The 24,977-nt window shown below is 49.9% G+C and overlaps 1 protein-coding gene across 3 annotated transcripts in view; it reads left to right on the forward strand.

Moving 5' to 3' along the window:
• Window positions 1-24,977, forward strand: part of ERI3 (ERI1 exoribonuclease family member 3) — a 129,339-nt gene that overhangs the window by 67,989 nt on the left and 36,373 nt on the right. The window lies entirely within an intron of this gene.

Here is a 24,977-nt window from a genome sequence, read left to right on the forward strand (position 1 = left end):
GTTGCTGGGAGCCTCTACCTGAGCTGCTGTTCAGGTTTTCTCCCCATCTCAAAAATTAAAACGCTTGAGATACACAGTATTTCCCTGACGCTACCTACACAAATCCCTGGTGCTCTGCAGTATTTCACCCCTCTCAGAATGGGCATTTTATATGTAGTCCCTACACAAAAATGGCTGTTGCCAAGGTAAACACCATTTTCCTGCTAGATCTGGTTTGGAATATTCTCAAAAAGGGAGCAAATTTTTCTCCAGCCATCATCATTTAGGAAAGTAGACAGCACCACACAGGGATACTGATGGCACTGCTCAAGTGGCTCACACCAAAACCAGCATTAAACACCAGAAGCTGGAATCAAGCCGTGGAAGGGAATAGTTCATTCATAGCTTCATCTGCTGTCATTGTGGTGTGGTGGAGCCCTGCACCTGCAACTGAGCTTCTGCCAGTCTTTTGCCTTTTTGGATCTGACTTTTTCTTGACATGGCAGAGCTGCTGGGAGGATTGCAGTGCAGACAGGGTGGAGGAAAGGTTTGGGCAGCCTCCTGGTTAAGGCTCCAAATGCTCAGCAGCATCCTCTGCTTGGCAGGTGTAAAGGGACTTTATTAACAGGCAGTACTAATTACATTTAAAATAACACCATATCTGGACCTGTCCAAATGCCAGCCTAACTTGGTGCAAAGTTTTGCCATTCGTCTTAACAAAAGCCATTTCTGAAGAGCTGCTTAGAATTGTGTGTGGCTGGCAGGGAGGTTTCTCATCAGGTGTCGGTGCTTGGGAGGCAGATACACTTGACAGGCAGAAGGACTCGACTTCTTCCCCTTCCATGTACAAGCACTATGTATTATTCAGGGTCTTCTTAAGTCAATGCTGGGTTTTTAATCGGTCGTTTCTCTGCATGTTAAATTTGCCTACTAATTTCAAGGCTCTGGAAGAGGACTGTGGGTATGAGCTTGCACAGTATTTTCTTTCCCTCTGTGAGTCTCTGAACACCTGTGTGTGCAATCTGTGGCTGCTGCACCTCCTTGCTTTGAGTTCAGATGACATAGTTCTGCCTGTGCAGCAGCTGCATGGGGAGGTGAGGTCCAGGTTATTGACGTAATGTTGCTCTTTCCAGATAGTCACGGATGATGGGGGGAGCAGGGGCAGGGCTGGAGCAATAAAAGCCTTGTTGAACCTTGAGGGACCAAGCAAGACCCCCACATACCACCTCCTAAGGACTAGGGGTGCTGCAGTCTCAGGTGTCAATCTAGTGTGGTGTCCACGTGTGGGGCAGGCATTGTACACAGGCCAGGAAGGGTTTGACATAGACGCTGTCCACCTCCCCTTGGCTCCTGCTCTGTTTGCAGACTGATGTAATGAGTTATTTGCAGCTGGTTTGGAGACAGCCTCTTGTCTTGGGACTCTCTCTCCCCTGTACACCAGCCAGACTTTATGCTCTGGTCTCCTCTCCCTCCACAAGCTCTGTTGGTGCTGCCTGTGGTAGGCAAGGCACGTGGGCCAGTAGCGCCTGCACGTTCCAGGAATCACGTCAGCTGTCATTACTTACATTACCTTGATTGGGAACAGTCAGTTATGTCACCGTTCATCATCGCCTCGCTCCCAGGAGAGGCTGAGCAAGGAGGAGAGGAGCAGGAATTATAAAGCACTTCTGCAGTGCTCTGCCAATCCCACTGCTCTGTTGGCTGAACATCTGTCATCAGGCAGCTTGAAGAGAGGTGCTTTGTCTGATGGATCTTGCCATTGTAGCCCCACAGGGAGGAGCCTTCTGCAACATCAGGACTGCCCCATGGGAAGAGCACTGGGGACTCTTACAGAGTTTAACATGAAGGGAATAATGCTGCTGCCTGGGAAGCTCTGTGGGGTACCGCACTAGAGCGTGCTGGGCAGCTGGGGCCCCAGGATGGGATCTCCTGGCTGAGGGCTGCTTTGAGCCAGGTACTTACAAAACTGTCTCCAGTCCAAATGAGTTAGAGCTTGGACTTGGATGTTGTCCCCAAGTGTGACTGTGGAGGATTTCTGCCCCTGTCTCAGGTGAGATTTCATCCTCCCTTTGGCCAGGAGCTCCAAACTCCCCAAATGAGAATGAGATCTGGGTGTTGATGAAGGAAAGTTCTTCTTTCTCATGGAGAATTATCTGGAAAGTTTCCAGTCCTCTGCCCCAAATGATTTGGGAATTGGACTCCAGTTCCAGCAACGAGTCTCTTTGACCCTGGTCCCTCTGGCAGGCTGGGGGACAACATGTGGCAGTAGCTGTGTCCAGCAGTCTCCTGTGAATGAATTTGTGACTGAACTCAGGGAGGGTTTTAGAGGGCAAGAAGAAATAGGAGCTCGGTGGCTGTAGCCAGGAGCTGCTCCAGGGCTGTAAGGCCAAGTTCCCCAAGGCTCGTGTGACAAGGTTGTCAAGGCTGAAAGCAGGGAGTGTTCAAGAAGCCCATGTAGCCCAGCAGGACACACTGGGAGGTGGGGAAGGCAGTAGTGCCTGCCTCCTTGTGTTTCATGCTATGTGTATTGGTCCTGGCACTGTGACATGGGAGAAACACTATCTGTCAAGCACAGTGCTCACATTTTAACTTCTGTTTACTGGGCAGAGAGCCCAGAGGGGTGGCTTGACAGCAGCTGGACCTCAGTGAGTCCCACTCTGTGGGTATTCAACCCAGTTTGGGACCTGGCAGCGCCTCTCCAGAGATGAAGCCAGTGAAGGGGAGGAAAGCCGGGACAGGAGAGGTCTGTACCCAGGGTCCAAAGTGGGGAAGGAAAAGAAGTTCTGTGGTTCTGTATGTTTCTCCTTGGAACAGCTTGGTCGCAGGCAAGAAGATTATTCAAAGGGGAGTGTTAAAACACATGGAGGAACTGGCTGGCACCAGCAGTGGCACACGGGTGCTGCACATGGGGGGTGTGTAGGTAGGTCATGGGTAGCTGAAGCAGCCTGGTCTCAGCCTGTGCAAGGCACCTTGTGCAAGTACAGCCAGCAAGGTCTGACCCATGATCCATCCTGTCATTTAAAGAACTTGCACTATACAGAAGTGCTGCTTTCTGTGTGCCAGGGGCACCACTGCACTTTTTCTTAGCTGAGTTTGAAGAGCTCTTGCTGTCCCCAGCTTTAGGTGTAGGTGTTTTTGTGCTGGATGGCCCAGGTGCATGGAGTTTGCTAGGCAAGAAAGAGATTGAAAAGGGTACATGGAGCAGAGAATTCTTCTTGAGGAAAGGTGGGTTTCCATGGTGGGTGGATAGCTAGTGAAGTGAGTAAATACTTGCTATAAACATGTTCAGAGCATCTCTGTGTGAAGAACCCAGCACAGCTTTTCTGAGTGAATAGAAAGAGAGCCCAGGTTCAGTTCATATGTCTGTTTTCATTTCTTTTCTTCTTCTGGTCAACTGTGGCTGTAGATAAGAGTTTTCTATTTGAAGTTCAGAAGGGAAGGGAAACCCATTGTTAGAAGGGGAGACATTTTTTTTGCTTGATATCTATCTCCAGCGACACAGCGGAGAAGGAAAAGATTTGCTATGATAAAGGTAGGTTTAAGGAGAAAAAAAAAAAAAGGCACATTGAGTGTTGCTTTTCTCTGTACTTCAAAGCCTGGAGTAATATGGAACAGTATAAAAGAGGAGAGGGGAAAAAAAACAACCTAGCCCTGCCTCTGCATGGGGGCTGAGAGTGCCATAATAGAGCACCATCCTGGCCAGAAATCCAGAGCTGTGCCTGAGCTGTTCATCTGGGCTTGGCATGCTTTAGTTCAGCATGCACAGCACCTGCCAGGAGTCCACAGGGATGGGCTGCAAGGGGGATGGATGCTCCTTATGGGGAAAGCAGAGGAAATGTTTTGCAGGTGTGCTTCCTGTGGAAGGACTGAACCAAGGGAAGTCACTCACTGGAAAGCAAATCAGGCAAATGTGGAAGCAGTATGGGAAAAATGTGCCAATAAACATTTAATTATTAAAATAACTCTGAGAGTGTATGGAGTGTTCAATACAGCGTGGCAGAGTGAAAAAGCTGAACAGCACAGTTCTGGTGAAGGCTCTGGGTGGGAAATAGCTAAATGTCTCTGTCCATGTGCCTCAGGGCCAGTGGGGTTGGCTTTCTGGGGTCCCGGGCTGTAGGATCAGCATTTCCCAGGGCTCAGTTGATTCTGAACAAGTAAGAGTAGAGGAGTGCTGGGGATGGGGTACCTGTGAGTGCCATTCCCTTTCTTGGAGCAGGCATGAGCATACAGGGGGACTGCAGCTCCACAATCATCAGCGGGACTCCACTGGCCTAAATGTGGATTTGGGATGTGCAAGACAGGCAGGGTTAGGAGCTCCCTCCCAGGGAACAAGGCAGGGGACAGAGAAGTGTAGCCTGGGGAGCTGGGCTTGTGACACCCCCACTGCAGTTCTTCTCTGTTCATGCAGGCGTCTCCTCTCCTCTGGCCCTCCAGCCAGACTGATGGCATGATGCTCCATGTCATGGTTTTGGTCTTCATCCCCATCCCAAGCTCCATGCATGATCCTGGCTTCTGGAACAGTCCTTATTGTGTCAGCCCATTGCTGCTCTGCCAGCCTGTTTTGGGCTTGCTGAGCTGCTGGGACACCCCTGGAACAGACACCATCCAAGGCCTCCTGCTCCTCTCCAAGAAGCTGGTGTCTAAATAAAGGAGAGAGCAAGCCTGTGCTGGAGGCTTTGCCTCTGTGGGAGTCTGGGGAGGAGCAGAACAAGAAACCAACAAACTCATTTTCAGTGCTGACCTGAGCAGAGGTTGGAAGTAAAAAGATTTCCAGCAAACCTGGGCTGGCCAGGGTTGCTAACGAGCCTTTCCTTTGAGCAATGTTTTACATTCTTTAAGGATGGCAGGGTGCTCTTGGGGAGAATCTGCTAAAGTAAATGGCAGAGTCAAGTGTGCCGGCTCCTTTCTTTCCCTTTTCTTTTCCCTTTTTTTTCCTTTCCCCTTTCTTGGTTCTCTTTATTATGTGGAGTTGCTCTGGCTCTTTCTCTCACTTCTGTTTCTCCTTTTGTTCTCTCTTTGTCTATTTATCACACTGTGAAGGTTGAAAGAGATGTTATTAATCTGGGAGAATGAAGGCAGGATTAGTGGTATGAATCGGATTTTGAGAGCTGTAATGATGGAAAGACTCGCTCTGCTGGCGGGCTGCGTGAGTTTGATAAATGGGGAGCACTCCAAACTGACTCGCGCCTTCCTCCGCACTGCTCGCTTTGCCCGCTGGGGCGTGCCATGCTCTCAGATCTGCCAGCCATCCCACACCGCTCCTACCTGAACCAGAGCAAAAAGCCAAGGGTAAATCAGAGACAAATATCTCCCATTGCACTTAAAGAGATCATTTCTTTCAACATCTTTTTCAAACAGAGTCCTGTCAAGTTCCTGGACAGCCTTGTGTGGAAGTGGGATCCTCCCTTGGAGTGTGGCTCGGAGCCATGGCCGTGTGTTATTGTCTCCTGCCGTGGCTTTGCAGAGAACAGTGAGGAGTTGGTGTGGCTGCAGCAGAGCTCCCATCCTGCAAGGCACAAAGAAGCAGGATCATCTTCATAGGGCTGCACCCTGCTGTGTTTGCCTTCTGAGTACTGCACCAGGCTTCAAAGCCCTTGTGGAGCTGAAGAAAGCAGGGGCTATTTCATCAAAAGTTGCTTTGGAGTCTTTGCCCTGAAATCTCCTGAGTGAGGGGTTCTTCTCCCCTTGCATAACATGAGCCAGGTTCCCTGTTATCAGCTATGGGACAAAACAGGACTCTCTGGAGAGCATCTTTAGTGAGTAGGGTTCTTTTCTGGGTTCACCCATCACTGCATACTCACCTACTTGAACCCTTCCTCAACCCCACCTTTGGGTATGTGGTGGCCCACATTGCACCCTGCAGAGCCAGAAAAGCTAGGGACAAACTCATAGGTGTAGGTTATGTTGCACTTTGAAGCAAGGACAGAACTTGCTGAAGTTATGCCACCGGGCATTCGTATGTGGGAACTGTGTCCTTGTCCTAGGGTCCTTCATGGGAGTCCTTACTCCACCCTCTAGTATGGCCTCTGTGGACATTTTGGGCTCGCTGCTTGGTCATGGCTGGGCTTGGGTCTTGTGGTCCCACCCTAGAGCCTGCATTTGCTGAAGTGAGATGTGGTTGTGTGAAGGCCATGTGCAGTATGTTGGGAAGGTTTGGGTTCTTCAGTGCCCCTTGCCCCAGAGGCTGTGGGCATAGACTTGGCCCTACAAGTCCCTGTCCAGGGGGATGTGCCTGGTGGTGGTTGCAGGACAACCCATCACTGCAAGGTTTGCATCTTGCCTGGGGGTTACTGCTCAGTAGGGGAGGGGGAACAGACGTGTGCAGGAGCAATCCTGCTTCCAAGGGGGAGTCAGACCACCAGGCAGCCCAGAGTTGTCAATGTCCCTTTAACTACAAGGTAATGGACTCCCCCACACTCAGGCTGAGCTCTGCTCCTGCCTTGGCAGGAACAGTAATGATTGTCAAGGTAGAGCTAATGAGACGTGCACATCTTTAAAGGATCATGGCTTCCAAGACAAAATTAAAGGGAAAAAAAAAGAAGAGAAATGAGAGAAGGAGAGAAAGTCCAACTGCACTGCCTTGGCCAGCAAGGTGTGCATCCATCTGTCTTGCCTGTCCTTGGCAGGATCACCCCTAAATGGCTAGCAGGGCCTCTTTGCTTGCTGCTGAAGCTCCTTTTGGCCCTGAGAGCCCCTTCACCTCCCTGTGACCTTCTCCCCAGCCTCTCTGCAGGCTCTGGGCCCAGTGGGGAGAGAGCTGGACATTGCTGGGTGTCACATACCTGCTGCTGTGTGGCACGGCTGTGGGCACAGTGCAGATGAAAAGTGAGATAGCAGGAGGATGTACAATGAGATTAAGAACACAGGACTATCCTGTCCTTAGTCAGTTGAAGATGTGGGGATGGTGGTGCTGTCAGTCCTGGCTCATCCATCTCTTCATCCTTTTCTCCCAGGTCTGGGATTGATGCAGTTTGCATTTCCAAGCATACATAAAGGTACAGTCTGGATACCAGGGTTTTAATGATCTCTCAAGTGCCTGTCCCATTGTAGGTGAGGAGGAAGAGATGTCTCCACTTTAGTGTTGGGAAATGCTCCTTGGCCACTCCTGGCACTGAAGAAGGCTGTGTCAATCAGGCTGAGCCAGGATGTGACCCTTTGGGAAGAGCTAGCAGGGGAGCTGGGATGCTGTGTGCAGTGTTTGGTGTGACTGCCTGCCCACACTTTTCCTCCTGTTCTCACTATTTCAACTTCACAGGTTGAATTGGTTCAGAGCAGCCAAACTAAATGAGGAGAGAAATGATCAGTCAAATTTTTCTTAAACCCTGTCTTTAAGAGATAAGTGCTTGGCTGGAACTTTAAGGCAGGTAATGAGGCTCTCTTCAGATCAGCTTGTGATGTGGAAAGTGCTAGATTGACCAGGCTGCAACTGGAAGAAAGCTCTGTCACAGCCGGGGACGGTGCGGCATGGAACTCCCCACACTCCGGCACTCTGTGCCAGCTGCTGCCTGCTGCTGCCTTTGCCCTCATCCTGCAAGGAGCAAAATACAACTAGGAGCTGTGGGGAGCAGCTTGCTCACACAAAACTGAGTGACTCCCTTCCACACAGGGAATGTCAGTCAGTGCTTTGGAGCCCAGCCCCAGTTTGCTCCAGCCATTCTGGCAAGAGCTTGAGTGGAGGTAGTGAGCCAGAAGACCACTGTCCCTACAAAGGGCTCTCACCAGTGTGCAGTTTTAAGCTGACAGATTTGTTTTGCTAAATAAATTAGAGTCACTTCAAGCCTTACAAGGGGCTCTGTGAGGTGGGGTTCTCTCAATCACATCTCAAGCTGGTGCAAGGGGAGAAGGAACATGGTGTAATTCTTCCAGCAGCCTGGTAAGGATGTGTTGGTAGGATCATCCTTCCTTTTCAAGACACTGTCCTTCCCTCTGCAGTGGGGCACCAGCAGTGCTTGTCTGCCTCAGGATGAGGCTTGTCTGCACCTTCACAAGGCACTTACCAGAGAAGAGGCACTGGTTTGTTGGAGGAACAGTGGCAGTGCAGGAGCAGCAGAAGAGAAAGGAGCAATGCTGTGCAAGATGGGATGTACAAGTGTCTCTTCCTAGCTCCAAAGTACTTGATTCTCCTTTAGTCTGTGACTGGGAAAGAATCTGGCCTTACCTGCATGCTCTGCATGGCAATGCTGGTGCGATTCCTGTGCCCTTGCTCCCTCGTGCCATGCCCACCTGCAGCACTTTGCCATCCTGCTCTTCTCTAGGGCTCTCCCAGGCAGGAGCTGGGCACCCTCTGAGCTTTCTGGTTTGTATCCAGGATTTTTAGGCCTTCTGTTGTTAATTATTGAGATGTAATAATGTGATTAGTGCACTATTAAAAAAATCGCTTATATGATTACCATGGATTTAATATCACATGATATATCATTACATTGTTACATGGTGACAGATGTAATTGAAATACACTTATTGGAGCCTGGGGTTGTGTTTCATTCAATCACAGCAGCACCTCCGGGGGGCAGAGCAGAAATGGCTAAAAAAAATAAAAAGGCATCAAGATTGGAATTTGTAATGAAAACAAAGAAATTTTCAGCCTATTCAAGAGTGGGGGAATGGCTGCTTTGGCACTTTCTCCATAGGAATTTAGAAAGGTACAAGTTTGGAGGATCACCTGGAGATTGGTCAGTTGAGTTGAACCTGTTTGCTCAGGGGACCAGCAGGTGGACCTGTGCTATGGACCTGTACCCAGAAGGCTTCCAGCCATCTTGAAGCACGTGAGCCTGGCACTATGGGCACTGCACCTCTGACCTCTTGGTCCCTCTTGGCTCCTTTTTAAACGCCAAGTGGGCCCAAAGATGGTATTCACTGTGCTATGGGAAAGCCAGCCAGCCACTCCCCACCTTCTGCCTAAGGCATTTTTGGAGTCAGGGATAACTCAGTTGCCTCTTGTGTGGCTCAGGCTGTGCCACAGAGGAAGGGCAGGCAGGGGTGAGCTCACCTGCACAACTGTGACCTGGGTCATGTTTCCTTCCATGTCAGTGAGAAGAGGTGACATCTGTCTCTGCCACATTATCCTCGAGGGGATCTGCACGTGGGCTTTGGGCAGCTGGGGTGAGGAGAGGAGCAGCTCTCATGTACCCTGTGCAGGGGCAGCCAGCTACAACAGAGCCTGGCCAGGGAAGGGACTGGGCTTTCTCTGCCCATGGGGCACGGCCTGAGCTGGAGAAATTTACATGCAAGAGAAACACAAAGGCCCTGCCTGCTGCTGGCTCAAACCTGCTACTTCTCAAGATAGTGGTCAATAGGAAGCTGGTAGTCAACACAGAGGTCTCCTTTTCCTTCATCTTCTCCCCTTCCCTGGGTCACCCACCCTCCCAGTCCCCCACAAAGCAAGTTTGGGGTGTTGCTTTGGACAGGATCGGAGCTGTGGCAAGACCTCAGAGACACAGCACAGCATACTTAATGCTCTTTAATTACTCTTATCATCACCATGTACTGAATCTCATCCTGTAAAGGGGGCAGAGATGTGATTTTGCCTCAGGTACACCTGTTCCCATCTCTACTGCAGGTCCCAGGGCTATTTTATCCTTGCAACAGACAGTGTTAGGTGACTTTGAAACTGAAGTGAGTGTGTTTAATCTTGACCTCATCCAAAACAAAGGAAAGAAGAAGAATTTGTGGCTAGAGTGAAGGCGACTTTTCCACCAAGAGGGGAATGGCAGTGTGGTGAGCTTGAGACATCTGGATGTTTGCATAATGATGTAGCAGCATCTGGCCCTGGTCACTAGCTCAGCATTGACATGTTCAGCACAGCATCACCCCCTACTCCAATGTGTCTGTCCCCAAAAGCAAACCTTGCTGATGCTTGAGGGATCACTTCTATTTTGGGCTTTCAATTCTGTGTTCTCCCCCCAAAAAGTGCTCCCACCCCTCTTTTGTGGAGCCAGCATACCCATTCTAAGCCCTTTTTTTGCTGGGAGCTGTGGAAATTAATTTCCAGCTGGCATGGGAGCTGTCTGGCTGGGAAGACTCTGGCAAGCATCTTTCTTTTGAGGTTAAAAACATAATTTCAGTCTGACCTCTGCATTTCGGAGCTTTTGTTGGTTTTCTCCACCCCCAGATGGTTTTTGTGTGTGATTTTAAAATAGCCTTCTTCTCTTGGTTGAAGCTAGCTGATGCGTCCACTTCTCATTCGAGGATTGTTGTGTTTTATTAATGCTGTTATTATTCCATTACTGTCATTGGGCTCTTTTATAGCAAATAGCTTAATTTAGTTGAGATACACAGATGCTGAGAGTTTAAGTGAAATCTTCAGCACTTGGTATGCTGGGCACTGAGCAGATATTCCCTAAGCACTTTGGTATAAACCTTTCACTTAAAAACAAATAGGCTGCTGGGGCAGTGCTGGGTGGCAGCAGTCGGGAGAGGGGAGAAGGGGCAGGGCACTACCTGTTAAGCACTATACAGAGGACCTCATAGTTAAATGTGACTATAGGTGCTGAGGAATGAAGCCCCCACTCAGGATTTCACCCCCAAGATGGGCTGTGATGGGTCCCTCTTCCCTACCAGTGCTGCAGGACAGGGGGAGTTATGCCACCAGCATTGCTGGGTGCTTTGGGTTGAGATTTTTAGGGGTGTGGGGGCAAAGTGTACTGTAATTTCTTCAATTGAAGCTGCCTGGCTGCTGGGAGAGGTGAGGACTGGACATGCTGCCACCCTGGGGTGGAAGGTACAGAGCCAGTGGAACCCAGTGAATGTCTGAAGAAAAACGTGGCTGCTGGAAGGCTGTACTGTGCTGCAAGTAGGTCTTGGAGTAGAGGAGTTGAGAAATAACATTGGTGCCCAGATGACTTAGGGGCCAGGGCCCTACTGTTAGAAATTACTTGGGTGCTTAAGCCTCCTGGGAAGCTGGTGCAATCAGGCTTTGAAGTACCTTAGCTACTTCGGAAATTTTACCACTTACTGTTGACAGATGTTCATCTGAAATGGATGCTTCTTGCTCGGTGCCTCTGGGCATTCATTAATACTAGCGATAACAATTTCAGATTGTCTCCTACACCTCTCTCCCTGCCTCCATCCCTTGAAAATTACAAAGGTAAAGCTTGTTAGTGTCATGTTATTTGTGTACTTAACTCTTACTGCCTTGGCAAAACCTGCTGATTTTGGTGCTGTCGGTGCCAAAATTTCTTTATGTGGGGCAGGGAAAGCCAAGAAGAGAGTAAAGTAAAATAGAGCAGGCATGTTGCCACACAGGTTGAGGTGGTGCTGATGGCAGTGTTGGCTCAAGTTGTCCTCTACACCTGGCCATGGCAGGGAGGGTGCCATGTCCCTGCCGGGTGGTCCTTTGGGGAGCAGCAACTTTGCATTCCCTCTCTACTACCCATAGCTCTAGGACACCCCAGTCTTCTTGGGGAGGGCTCCGTTCCTCTCTCGAGCCCTCCAGGGGCAGCTTCTTTGGGGGTGCAGCTAGGAAAGATTTGCTTCCCCCTTTTATTCTGTGGCCAAGCAAGCGGAGCATCTCCCTGTGGTGGGAGACAGTGTGGGGAGAAGAAGAGCTAACCCATGCTGTCTGTCCCCAGTGTGCACTCATAATAGCTTGGGGGTCCATGGGGAGTTTCTGGGATCATTTTTATTCCCTGCTTTACGGCAGCTTTGTGGCTTTATCTGGCTTTTGAGGCGACTGGGGTAGCTAACAACATGCATGGAGCATCCTCTGCGGAGGAGGCCTGGTGCCCGATTTGCTAGAGGTCTGCTTTACCACTTATGAGAAACAAGTTAACCTCCCTTTGATCTCAGTTCACAGCTAACCCTTTAACAAAGTCCGGGATGTGCAAGGAAATCAATACTCAAGGCATTGAATTTAACACCAGCCATCAACTGAAGCGTAACACACACACTGACTGACTCCGATTACAAGGAGCAGTCTGGTTTGAAGCTTGTTTGCCAGCTCTCTGGGGTGGTGCAGGGCAGCAGTGGGGAGGGCAGGCAGGCTTACATGGCTTGCTGTCATTCAGGGAGGGAGTTAGAGGGACCTGGTGTACTCTGCCATGTCCTCCTGATCAGCTCTGCCTTCTGGTGCCCCATGTCTCCTTATACCTCTGATTTGCAGCCCCAGCAGCTGTTCCCTGACACTGGAGCAGAGAGCTTGGATGCTGTGTGTGATCACTGAATGCCTGTTTGTGTACACATGTAATTGTGCTCTGCTGGTGAGAAGCAATAGGACCCAAGGCAGGGCAGGTTCTGCTGTGCCAGACAAAAATCAGTATTGCAGGTTAAAAATCTGAAAAATAAAATGCTGCAGGCAGGAGAGGTTGAGTGTCTGGTCAAGGAGGCAGCTGTGTCATTTTTCCAGCTCTAGTCCTCCCCATGGAGATCTAATTAGATTAGTGGTGAACTAATTGGGACACCTTGTTCCACACCACTTCTTACTCTTTGCTGGCACACTGGCAGTGGTCAGGCTGCCTGCCATGGCCAGGTGCCTTCTGGACAGCCCATGGACCTACTCATCACATCTCAGCCCTGCAACCGCCAGCTGCAGACCAGCTCTTCTCTGGGGACATTTGGTCCTACTTGCTTTTCATCTTTCCACCAGCACAGCCAGAGCTGAGACAGCACGTGTAGCTTAGGGATGGGTTCAGAGGGCAGCTGGAGGATGCTGAGGGGGTGGGATGAGCATTCCGTGACCCCACAGCTCTGTTCTTGTGCCATGGCTGCATGGGGACCATCCCTCTGCTACACATGCCCAGTAATGTTGGGCAGAGATCCTGGGACGTGCTCCTTAGGTCTTGTATCACCACCAGGCAGCAAGGCAAATCCTACTAGCTCTTCCCAGGCTCACTGGCCACAAAGAGCCAGCCATGCTACAGAATCCGGGCCTCAGCAATGGCAAGCAGTGATGGTGCCTTCCACAGGGAGCAGGACCCAGGGGCATCCATGTGTCTGGCTGTCACAGCCCTTCCCAGCACCTTACAGGTGAATTGCAGACATGGTTAAAAGCCACAACCAGAGAGTGTTCCAGCTTGCCCAGTAAGGGGACCCTGCTTGGCTGGCTGCAGGTGGCTCCCTGTGTCCTCGCAGGGGCCCAGCCTGGCTGGAGGTCAGTGAAGCCTGGTGGCACCAAAGAGCTGTGGAGGTGCCTTAAGCTCTCTTGGAAGACATGAGCTGAGCTCTTGAGGACCCAAAGCCCTTCATTTCTGTCAACTATGACATGATCTTCTCTGTCACCTTCTCAGGACTATAACATGCTGCTGGTGCCCCTTTTCCAGTCCAGTTAGCCCGTCCTGCCCAGCTGTAGCTTCTGTGATTCATCCCCCCATGCCTCCTTTAATAACCTCTTCTCAGGACCTTGGCATGTTCTCCTTGCAAGTCCCTTTATTCTTTGTTTTCATAACCTCTCTCCAAATTGATTCTCTCATGATGTGTTGCCCAGCCCCTCAGACCATCTCCTTCTGTTTGTTCTTCCATTGAAATTGGGACACCTCAATTTTGCCATCGGTGCCCCAGCAGGCTCTGCTAGCTGGGCTGCTTGCCTGGTGTTTGCATCCATCACAGCTCTTAGAGGCACCTCTGCTTTAACCTCCTCAGTCTTAACCCTGACCTGAGTCAATAATCATGAGGAAGAGCTGATGCTTAGATGATCCAGTGTAAACTCTACCTTTGATTAGACAGGTATCATCCCTAGGCACTGGCACAGCAGCACCTTGTTAGCTTTTCTTGGTGTTCCTTTTCTGCAGCCATGAGAGCCTCCAACGTGGGCAGGGGATGGGCTGCTGCCCTAGTAATCTTTATTGATCTTTTCCCTGATGTCTCATGCATTGTATTTCTTGCTTTTCTCTCATTCTTCCAGCTGCCTCTCCTTTGAGCAGTTTGCATCTTGTGGGAGTGCAGAGAAACTGGTTTTTTCAATTCTTGCACAGCAGCAGCACTCAGAGACTCGAACAGCTGTTAGATTGTTTCTCTGCAATGAAAGCTTGGGTTTTGCTCCTGCATGTTTGCTGTCTGGGAGGAGGAGGTAAGAAGGAGCAGGGCAGGTATCTCCATGCCCCTCTGGTTTGTTATGGACCAGTTTCTCTGCATTGTGCCAGAGGTGTTTTAGAGAAGGTCATGTATCTGTCCCAAGAAGACCTGACCTGGTGAATATAATGGAAGGGATTGAAGGATGTGAGCTGAGGGAGAGATGTGTGATAAGACATGCAGGATAGAAGTGGTGAGAAGGTCCTGAAGGATCACTCTGATTTCTTTCCCATCCTCCAGGGCCTGGAACTGAGATGGGAACATGCTGGTCACCCAGCATCCCTCGCTTGCTGCCCCCTTGCAAGCACCTAACCTTGGCAATGATAGTGGAAACCAGACAGTTGAACTGCCTTGTCTGGCACCTGCACTGTGAATGGATGTGCAGTTGTACATCATCTCCCCTGTGCTCTTCTCTTGGTTACCTGTCCGTGGGTCTCTGCCCTCTATGGTCCCATCATCCCCATCTGGCATGTTTGTGCACAGCAGCTGAACCATCACCAGAGGCATCCTTGCCAAAAATGTCCAGACCACCATATGCTGAAACATGCTGTGTGTGGTGCAAAGGAGCAGTGTGTCTGCTCTGGACAAATGGCTTTGTTTTGCACTGGGAAAACTGGAGTCAAAAAGTCAAAGCAGTGTTTTGCACAGGAATAGATTGTTCCTTTCCAAAGGGCAACAGTTCTGTCACTTGCTTTTACTTTGTGGTTCCCAAGCAGAACTGTTCCCACACAGTGAAACGAGCCAATATTTTGGCTTTTCCATCCTGGCTTAGGATCAAAGGTAATGTCTTTGGTCTTTCAGTGGGGTGGACGCAGTTTCCCAGCCCGTTACAGCGAGAGCACACTCCCTGCCAAGGATGTGTTGCTTCTGCTTTCAGCACCTTTGATCCAGCCCGTCTCTTTCAAGGTGTGTGGAAATGAGCTACAATCTCATCATTCCTGCGGAGGCTTCTCGGAGGAGATAGCAGAAGGGTCACAGCGCCTCTGGAAATCTCCCTTCAGGTGATGTGCCGTCGCATTTCACAGCAGACAGACAGAATAACCTTTAGGGCATGGTAAGAGGCAGCGTTTTGAACTCTGAGCTGGGGAGCTCAAGAGCTCATTTCTCTGACACATCATCTGTGTCCCTGCTGGTTCCTGCATCCCCCTGAAATACCTTTGTCCTAATCCATCACTTCCTAAGCTAGAATTAAAAAAAAAAAAAAAAAAAGCTGGGCAGTTGGTCCCTTGTGTGCTGGCCACACAAAAGCTAGTCTCTCCTGCAGAAATGCACCCAGACCCTCTCCTGTGGCCAATTTTGCCTTAATTTGAGCTGGTCCCAGTCTGTCTGGAAGTGGGGGGCTGCCCCACCAGGCCAGCTCCTGGCAGCAGAACAGCTCTCCTGCACTCTCTCACCTTTCCTGCATTCCACCCTCAGTATGCGGGTCCTGAGTTGGGTTTTTTCCCCACAGATTTATCTTTGCAGTAGTGGGGAGAGGAGCAGGCTGGTGCAAGGTGAGCTGGGGTACATGCAGGCTGGCACAGGCTGCCCCATGAACCAGAAGCTGGGAACACTGGGAGGAAATTGCTGGTTCTCCCTCCTCCCCGCTCTGGAGTAAATAATGGTAGTTTTTATTTAGCTATTATTTCCCAGTGGCAGATATCTCCTTGGCTGTCTGTTTAACTATCTTTATCTCACCCTCCTTCTCTGTTTGATATAGTTATAGATAAACAGATAGCTACCTTATTAAATAACATGTTTTAAGAGACCAGTGGTATGGTTAACATAATGCAGCAGCTGTTGATTTGTCTTTCACTGTTGGTTTGTTTTTTGGTTTTTTTTTCTTAAGGAAATGCTTTAAATAAGGGATACTTCATCTATTAAAAAAAATACACTTGTAGCAGCTGCTAAGCCCATCCATAAGCCTGCTTTACGTTGTATTTGTGATGGGACTGACAGTGCATGGAGGAGCCTGATTATACACAATTCCATTTTAGCAAGCCCTGCGATGTAATTTCACAGGGCGATCAGTGTTTGAATGTAATAGCAGCCTGTGCTAAGGTGTCAGAATATTAAAGGCGCTAATGGAAAAGCTCCCTGGTACACAAGGGGGACAGCATTACAGGAGACGTTGCAGATGGCTGGGCACTAAACTAATGGGGCAGGATCCAAAAAGGGAAAAAAAACCTAGAGAAGGGAGAGCTCACGGGAGCACGGGCACCTGCTTCCCTCTCACACGGAAATTAAACAGCGAGCGAGGGAGAGGCGAGCGTGTGTGTCTGTAAAGATAGAAATTGAGGGGGGAAAATACCCCCTCTTGGATGGCTTGAAGGTTTTCACAGCAAGCTCTGTGCCAGGTTTGCTTGGGAAAGGCTTGGGGTTAAAGGGGAGGTCTGAGCATCACAGCCACAGTCTGACCCTGGAAAGAGAAGAGTAATGCATGGATACTGCTACCCACCCTGTTGTAATATGGCAAAACTGCAGCTCTCTTTGGTGGTTGTTCATCTCCAGTTAATCCAAGGTGGGTGAGATGTATCCACCTTGCAGCTGCCGTGACGTCTCAGTTCTGCAGTGAGGTGCATCTGCTGGGGCCATCATGCTCATTTCTGTCTTCATGTATACAGGGGCTGATGCTGGGTCTGTGTTATGATTATGGGGCACTGTCAACATTTTCCTGTTTTCCAGCACAGTTAGAGGCATCTTCTCCCTCCCTGTGAACCCCCAGTTTCCCCAGGAGCAGGCAGAATTGGACCAATCCATTCCTATCTGTATGGAGAGGCTTCTGTGCCTGTGGTGAATCATCCATGAAGTGTGCTTGTGGGTTTTCCTTGGTATCATAGCCAGCTTCCCGCTCTGCTGGCCACAAAGCTGCGGTAGGGAAAGGCTTAGTGCTGCTTTCCTGCTTGAATTGGCCCCACAGGGGCTGGGGTGGTCAGGGGATAGCACTGCAGGACGTGAGCCTGTCCTTCCAGGGCTGGAAGGGTAAATCAGCCACGTGTAGGTACTCCCTGGAAGCTGTCTGCCATGTCATGTGTCTCTGCCTTTCAGGCACTAATCAGGAGCTGCTTGTGTATCTTAGTGCTGGGAGCCAATTGCACACATCAGAATAGCCCAGCTTGGGTCTGTCATCCTGCAGTGCCACCAGGAACACAGGGACACCATGAGAAGTCAGCCCTGCCACTTCAGTGCCTGGGAAAGGCACTGGGCACGTGTCTCCCAGACCCTCTGGTCATGCTAGCAGTCCCCATCCTTGGGCTGCTTTCTTGGTGGTTTGTGGCTCTGCTTGTCCCCTCTCCTGGGCCAGCACTGGCTTGGGCATACCCCAGCTCTATTTCCCAGCCCTCCAGGAACCAAGACCTGTAGTTTTGTTTTGCTTGTGACCAAACCCAGGGCTCTGACCCAGATCTCCACGGCATTAACCCAGTGTGTCGCCAGCTGCAGAGCACACAGTGTTAGAGAACATTTTATCCAGGATAATCCGTAGCCTGGGAGCAAGGCAAAGACTGCTCTTGTTCAAACACAGGGAAATGTGAAGCCTAAACTGCTTGGCACTTTGACACCCTGGAGTCAGGCACACCAGCATGTTTCTATTGCAGCCTAAGCCAGGGCACAACAGCAGGGATACCTTCCTGCTGCCTGATGGGACCACAGCATCCAAACACACCCTGGAGAGGGGCTCTCGGTGGCTGCAGGGTCCCTTCTGCCCCTCCTGAAGTTCAGATGAGTTTTAGCAGTGAATTTGTACAGCTGTGGCTGAGTTGAGATATTGCCAGGACACAAGCAGGATGAGGCTGCTCAGATGTGTCTGAATGGGAATGGGCAAGGCAAGAGATCACAGTGTGCCTCAGTTTCCCTTTTGCAGAGCTCCTATGTACAGAGCTCTGATGGCATGGGCTGCTTATTTTAGTAAGGAGAAAGCACACACAATTATGCTGCATCCTCTGCATCTTCTCTGACGTCTTGGTGCCTTCCCTTAAAATGGACCTGTCCTCCTTCCACAGTCTGGGGGTACCTTACCCTCTGTAAAGCATTTCCCAAAGGTAGGCAGAGCCAGGGAGCTGCTGTGTGCCCAGCACCCACCTTTCAAAAAACAGACCATTCATGATTTTATTTGTTTAATTTACTCCTTGATGTGAGGCATAAAGTTGTTTCTGTTCTAACAAGCAGCTTTGTAAATGGACTGAAGTGGACACCAGCTGGGCTTGCCAAAGGCTCCCTGCATCCAGGACACAAGGGAAGCTGGCTGTGTGGCACTGATCTGTGGAAAGCCCTTGTGTGAAGAGGACAGAGTACCAAGCAAAGGCTCAACACCTTAGAGGGTTTTGTCCAGATCTCATTATCTCACTGACAGGAATTTCCAATTTTCCCTGACTTTGACTCAAGTGGGGCCAGACCTCATGCATGGTGTCCTTCTTTTTCAGTGTGTCAGCTGCTCTCCTTCCCCCCACACCTCTCGGAGGGTTTGTGCCTCTGGAGAGTGATGTTCCCTGGGAAAGGGCACTGCTCACTTCTTCCCCAGCATCCTCCCATGTTCAAACCCCAGCCAAACCATGTCCTGCAGAGGCACTGCAGATATGTTTGGCGAAGGACAAAATGCTTTTGTCACCCCCGCCCAGTAATGATTGGCACAGATGTTTAATTCAAGGCTTAGGTTCACAGGTCCTACATTTGGCAAAAGTTGTTTTTGTGCACCCTGTACCACTCATGAGTGTTCTCAGTGCACTGAGAGGAACTAATTAAACACGAGTGGTGTTGATGCTGTACCTGGTCAGTCTGGAGGCCCCTCTCACCACTGTGTTTGTAAAAATTAAATGCCTCTTGTTAGTGGTGCAGCAGAGATCTCTAATATACGTGGACAGAAAGGCAGGGATGGATGGAGTTGGTGTCAGGGCAGCAATTGCTTATCGTGCCTTATCTGGGAATATGAAACTGTATTGCATGACATCCAGAGGCAGGCTGAATAGATATGCCAATTCATCTCGAGCCTGGGCTTTGACAAGCTAGACTGCCCTTGTTGAAAGGCATCAGTCAAACAAGAGCTGCTGGCTGCTTTTCCCTTTTTTATACTTTCTCTCGCTCCCGCGCTCCCTCTCCGTCTCTCGTCGCCTCCCCTCCCTCCACCTCTTTTTTCTAAGCTTTTTCCACACAAAATTGAAAAGCTTTGGAAATAATAATAATAAAAGCCCCCCAAACTAATACCATTTTAAGTACACCCCCCTCCCTCCCCAAATGGGATTGATAAGGAACCCCAGTGTATGAAGGCATGTTTAGATAACATTGAGAATATTATAGCGAGTGAGAGAAAGTAGGGGGAAAAGCTTCCTGCCGCGTCTAAGCCGGGAAAGGCGACGGCACCCTGGCTAATACGAGTGTTTAATATTTGATGTGTTGGGATAAAGCAGGATCACCTTCGAATTGAATTGAGTGTCAGAATGAGAATCTATTACTGAAATTCTTGTGTGATTTGACAGCAAAGCAGACGATGTTATTCTTCACTAGTTACCGCAATCTTCTCCCCTACATCACTTAAATATTTTTTTCTTTGCTTGAGTAAACACACATTATCCTTTTTTTCCACCTCCCTTTCCTTTTTTGTCTCCCTCTTTTATACTTATTTTTTTATTTATTTTCTTCTTAAATCAAACCTGCCTTTCACAGGGCTGATGGAGTAGATTGTTATTTCTTTATTTGTCCTATTAAATGGAATTCTTGATCATTTAATCCTGCTTTTGTAAGTGATTTAAAAATACTTGAAAAGCTGTGAATGTGGCAACACCTCTGACTAAACTGCTTAAAAGGAACACCTTACACCTGGGCTTAGCTCCTGCCTGCTGACAGCCAGCGAGGGTAGCGGGCTCCAGCGCTGCCAGAGCCATCCCAGGCTCCGTGCCTCCATCCTGCCAGGCAAGCTTTCCTCTGTGCCTTCCCTGCGACAGAGGAGTTCTGCTGTTGTCAGCTTGGCTTGGCAAGCTGCTCATTCATTACCTGACTCTTCTTTAATTGCATTCAGCCCTGTTCAGGAACCTCCAACTAAATGATTTGGTGGTGGGGTCAGCTCCTCAGTGGTGTTCCATTTGCCTCATATCATGCTGGTAAATTTGCATGGCGAGAAACCCCAGTAAGAAATGTCCACCTCCCATTCCTGGACTGGCATGCAATTAAAATGGGAACACTCTGGAACCTCCAGTGTCCTGGGTGCTGTTCAGGGATGTCCTGCAAGACAGTCCCAGCCCCAAAACCTTACAGTCACTAAAAACATTTTAAACCATGTTTAAAAGCCCATTTAGTCATAGACATGACCTCTTTTTTCTTCCCACCATACACGGTAATATAAAATCTTGACACCTCATTGTGGCAGCAGTAGAATAAGGGCAGTTAGATGGGAAATGCTTATTTTGGGCAGATGCAGTGCACAGTTGACATGACAGGAGGAGGAAGATGATTTTGCTGTTCCAAAGACATTTTCTCCATTGCAGAAATGTCAGGGGGTTCACCTTCGATCAGTAGGCAGCTGTGCCCAGACTGATCCTGGGGGAGCACAGCTGGTACCTGCTGCTTGCCAAAGCTAAGGGCAGCTGGGAGATCTCACACCTTCTTTCTGTGTATTTAAAACCATGTCTATTTCATGTGTCTTTTTGAAATTCTTAATGGAGATTTTCAGCAAAACCCACCACTTTTTTTATTCCTTAGTACCCACCCTTCAGCTTCTTCTCAGACTGCTTAAGCCCCTTTGCTTCTGGGAGGATTTTTTCCGAAAGGAGATATTTTCTCCCTGCCTGAAAGTGTCTGTATTAATATTAAAATTACAATTAGCAGATGAAACATAGCATTTAAAACCTCTCGGTAGGACATGTAACATAAAATGACAGAGTTTTCCAGCTGGTCAGGGCAGGACACTGTGCCAGTCCTGGCAGTTCTTGCAGCCATGGTTTGTGAACATGCTCATGTCATTGCAAAGCACAAAGGTCCTCTTCCCTCCTGCTCTTCAGCTAAAGCATTCAGGGTGATGCAATGCCAGCAGCTGTAGGGGAGGGCAGAGGGGCCAGGAGCTGGCCAGCAGGTCACAGCCTGGACACATGTGGAAAGAACAAGGCTGGCTCTGCAGACATCAGCGCTTTGCCCTAGCAGAGCTCCAGCAGCTCTGTGAGGATGAGCTCTGTTCCTCCCTCTGCATGTGGGGAAGATTTGTGGGGCTCCCTTATTCTGACTTTGGAACAGGTGCCTGTTTATATGCTGTGGGGTGTTTAATTTTGCCTTAATTTGACTGCCGAACACCAGTTTTTGTGAAGTGTGCTGGGCACTTCCCATAAATAAATGATGGAGCATTATTCAGTCCACTTAGATCAATACATCAGCTTGACAGGTTCCAGTTCTGGGAATTTTCTGACCCCCTGGAACATCTTCTCTGCAGCTGTGCTGCTTACAATCCATGGTGTGCAGCCTAAACAAACTCCAGAGAGCAGCACATCAGGAGCCACCTGTGCTGGTGCTGTTGCCTTGCTGGCCCCTGCATTGCTGGGGATGGGTGCTGATGTGCACTGGGATTGCAGCAAGGGCAGGTGAGCCAAACTCAGTGCTAAACTGCACAAGCAGCCACCACCATGGGGTTGCCCAGCCTCACTGGCATGCCCTCTGTCCCAGCACAGGGGACCATCTTTGTACCCCAGTGCTGTCAGAAATAGGAGACAGAGCTCTTGTTTCAGCCTCTTTGCCATCTGAGGCAGATGTGTCATAGCTACTGGGAAGGTTTGTGACCTGGTACAACTGGAGGTTGGTTTCAGACCTTTTTTTTGCTCTGTTATAAAGCCAGCCTCAGATACTGTGATTCTGTGTGTGCATCATTTCCATGCCCCATGTTGTATCCCCACTTCTGGTTTTTGGATTTTGTGCAGGATTTGTGGGCTGCAGGTTACCTAATGACCTACCTCCCCACACCAGCACTTGTTTAACAAGGTGTGGATTATCCGTGGTGCTTGCTCTATGCATGGAAACACAGTATGTTCCTAATCTCCTGCTGCTATTAGCTCACATTTATCACAGGAATATCTGCTTACCTTTGATTCGAGATCCCTCCATCAGGGACCCAGGGTGGTATTTTTCTGTGAACTGCTGTGTATGCCTATGGGATTGCATAAGTAAATAAATATAATTAATAATCATCTGACTTCAGAGCAGCACTGGCAGGGAGGTAAATGTAGCCTTCATAGGATTACAAACAAAATCAGGAAAAAAGGAAAACCTTTCTAGGAGACAGTATGAATGAAAATAATTGTACTCAGGCTGCTTGAAAATTATTCTGTAAACATTGTTCAAGTGTTTTTAAGCAGATCAGAAACACTGTGTTTCTCTCTAAATTGGGATTTTGGTCAGAACCGTTTAAAAATAGCTTTTTCAAAAGATGCCTGCATTTTTATCAATTAAAATGCAGATAAAAATAAAAAAACACAGGGTCTTGGCCCTGCTTCAGTGTCTGACATAAAAGGGAGCAACCCAGTCTCTGCAACACTAAGACTGAACCAGAGGGAGGTACAAAGTAGTGCAATTTCCTCACAGAAAGGGTTTCATGGCTTTTTAAAAAATCCTTTGGCTTGCAAGCGAACCAGGGGCATCTCAAACTTTCTCACAATTCGCCACAGGAATAAGCACTGAAGGGACAGGGATCTTTGCCATTGCTGGTGGCTGTGTGGTCACAGAGCTGGCAGGAAAGTGGGTGACACCAGCGTCCCAGCAGCTCCAGTGAGCCCGTGGCCACAGCCACCCCTGCAGACTGGGTACCCTGGTGTTGGGGAGCCACCAACACTTTCTGCCTCGCTTTAACAGTCAGAAGAAGAACTTTCCTGTTTAAAGATTAAACGTTGTCTTTAAATATTAAACAGCAAAGCTCCTTGCTCTTGATTGTGTGGCTGCTGCCAGCAGGCGGCTCAGAATTGCCACTTTTAATTAAAAAACTTTATTTTCCAGCACAACCCAGCAGTGGCTCCTCCTCTCGGCCAGCGGTGGCTGACCTCTCCCCTGCCTTCATCCCTTCATCATTGCTGCTTGCACTTCCCTGTGCCTGCAGCAGTGATGGTCCCTGCCAGCCCCAGAGTGTGAGCAGCCTTGTCTGGGACTGATCAATGCCCCTGGCACTTCCTTCCAAAACCCCAGGAAAAACAATTAAAACCCGATCGATCCTGCAGGCAGCTTTGAATATGCATAAGTGCACACTTGACCTTCAGTGGTCAGGCCAACTTCCACCCCAGCTGCTTAGGTAGTTTGCTCAGGTATTGCGGCTGTACCGAATGACCTTGATCAGGAAAAGCAGAAGGCGATGCAGAGATGGGCCCGGTGCTGATCCGGGGGCTGGGGTACGTGATGCCAGCTCCCTGCTGCTGCTGCTGCTGCAGAGCCAGGGGAGGCAGGCTGAGCCTGCCAGTACCACCCAGCTGCCAGGAGCTTTCCAAAGCTGTCCCCAAGGCTTTCCCGGGATCCTGCCACCATCCCTCTGTGCTACCTCAGTTGCTTCTGGCCAGAGTCCAAGGGATGTCTGGGCTGGGAAGGCAGCCTGATATGTGGTAGTTCCCTGCACAGGGACACCCCTGGTCCTTCCCTGTCCTGGGATACCACTTCCCCAGAGATGGCCCCCACTGCTGTCAATCCTCTGGAGCTGAGCATGGGAGCCTTCCTATGCTCTGCCTGGGTTTGCTTTGTTGGATGGTGCCCAGGAGAGGGAACAGCAGTGGAACCACTTCTGCCACCCGGAAGCTGGGTGGCAGGGTCCCATCCTGCACCCCAACCTCTGGCTCCCCCCACCCCGTGGCTGGCTGGCCTGCATCCTGATCGTAGCAGGGAACATACCACAGCGTGTTTGTCAAAGGCGAGGAAATCTCCCCGTTGTGTACACAAAGTGTAATTTCAGTGAATTATGCATAGACTTAATTAGGAGTTTTAATTGCTAATCATCTCCCAACAGGATTAGCAATGCTGTCTATTAATTATCTGTGGAGCCCTCTGTTTTGCTAAGGCAGGAGTAACAAAGCAGCATGAATGGCTACATGGGCCACTAATAAATTAACTCCCCCAAGCCCTGTGGCTCCCGGGGGGCTGCCAGCAGAAGGGGCTGCTCAGGGGCCAGACCTGCCTGCTATAGACAGAGCAGCAGGTAGCAGGGAAGAGGGGCTGGCAGGAGGTCCCAGCAGCAGGCAGGTGGCTGGTGGGAGACACCTCTCTCAGCTCTGGTCACCCAGTTCATCCCCATTCCTGCTGCAGAGAGCATCTCCCTGGCATTTGCAGCCTGCGGAGGGTGTCGGCAATGCCTGCCACACTGTGGCTGCGGTTAGCGATGATCCCCCGCTGCAGGAGGGAGATAGGGGCTGCTGGATTGACCTGATCTCATCTGGGGACAATGGCCCTCACGGCAGCAAAGATAGCACCAGCATGAGCGACGCTAAGCCCACGCACCCTTCTTACTGCTCACAATGCGTTCCAAGCTTAATTCCTCGAGATGAAGAAGATACGTGGCTGTCAGCCTGTAATTACAGCCGTGCGTGTGACATGGAGGCCTGGCTGCTTTTATGTTTGCCTTGTCCAGTGGGTTTTTGTGCTGCTTGGGCTCTCAGCTGCTTGGCTCCTCCTGGAAGCCCTGCCAGGGGATGCCGTGGGTATGAGGCAGGCTCTCTCTGGCCAGGCTGCAGGCTCTGTGCAGTGGGGTGAGCAGTGCTGGCTCCCAGTAGGATTTGTCCCAGTGATGGAGGGAACAGAGGCAACTGGGGCTTGGGGGTGGAAAGGAGAGGGAGCTGGGATGGCTGTTCTTGCCAGAAGAGAAGGGGCCTGCTGGCCAGGCCAGCCCGGGAATAAACACCCCTTTCCAAACCCCCTGACCCCTGTTGGCGACCCTGTTAAGGCAGGAGTGGGTGGATGTTTTTGGTGCAACTAAGGGACATAAGGGACAAGCTTATAGCCCTTGGCTTGCCCGCCAAAACATGGCAAAGGTGGCCTTGAGTGATGCAACTCCCTCCATCACAAGGGTTTTCAGG

This window comes from Molothrus aeneus, chromosome 9 (genome assembly GCF_037042795.1).
Source record: "Molothrus aeneus isolate 106 chromosome 9, BPBGC_Maene_1.0, whole genome shotgun sequence".
Classification (NCBI taxonomy): Eukaryota; Metazoa; Chordata; class Aves; order Passeriformes; family Icteridae; genus Molothrus; species Molothrus aeneus.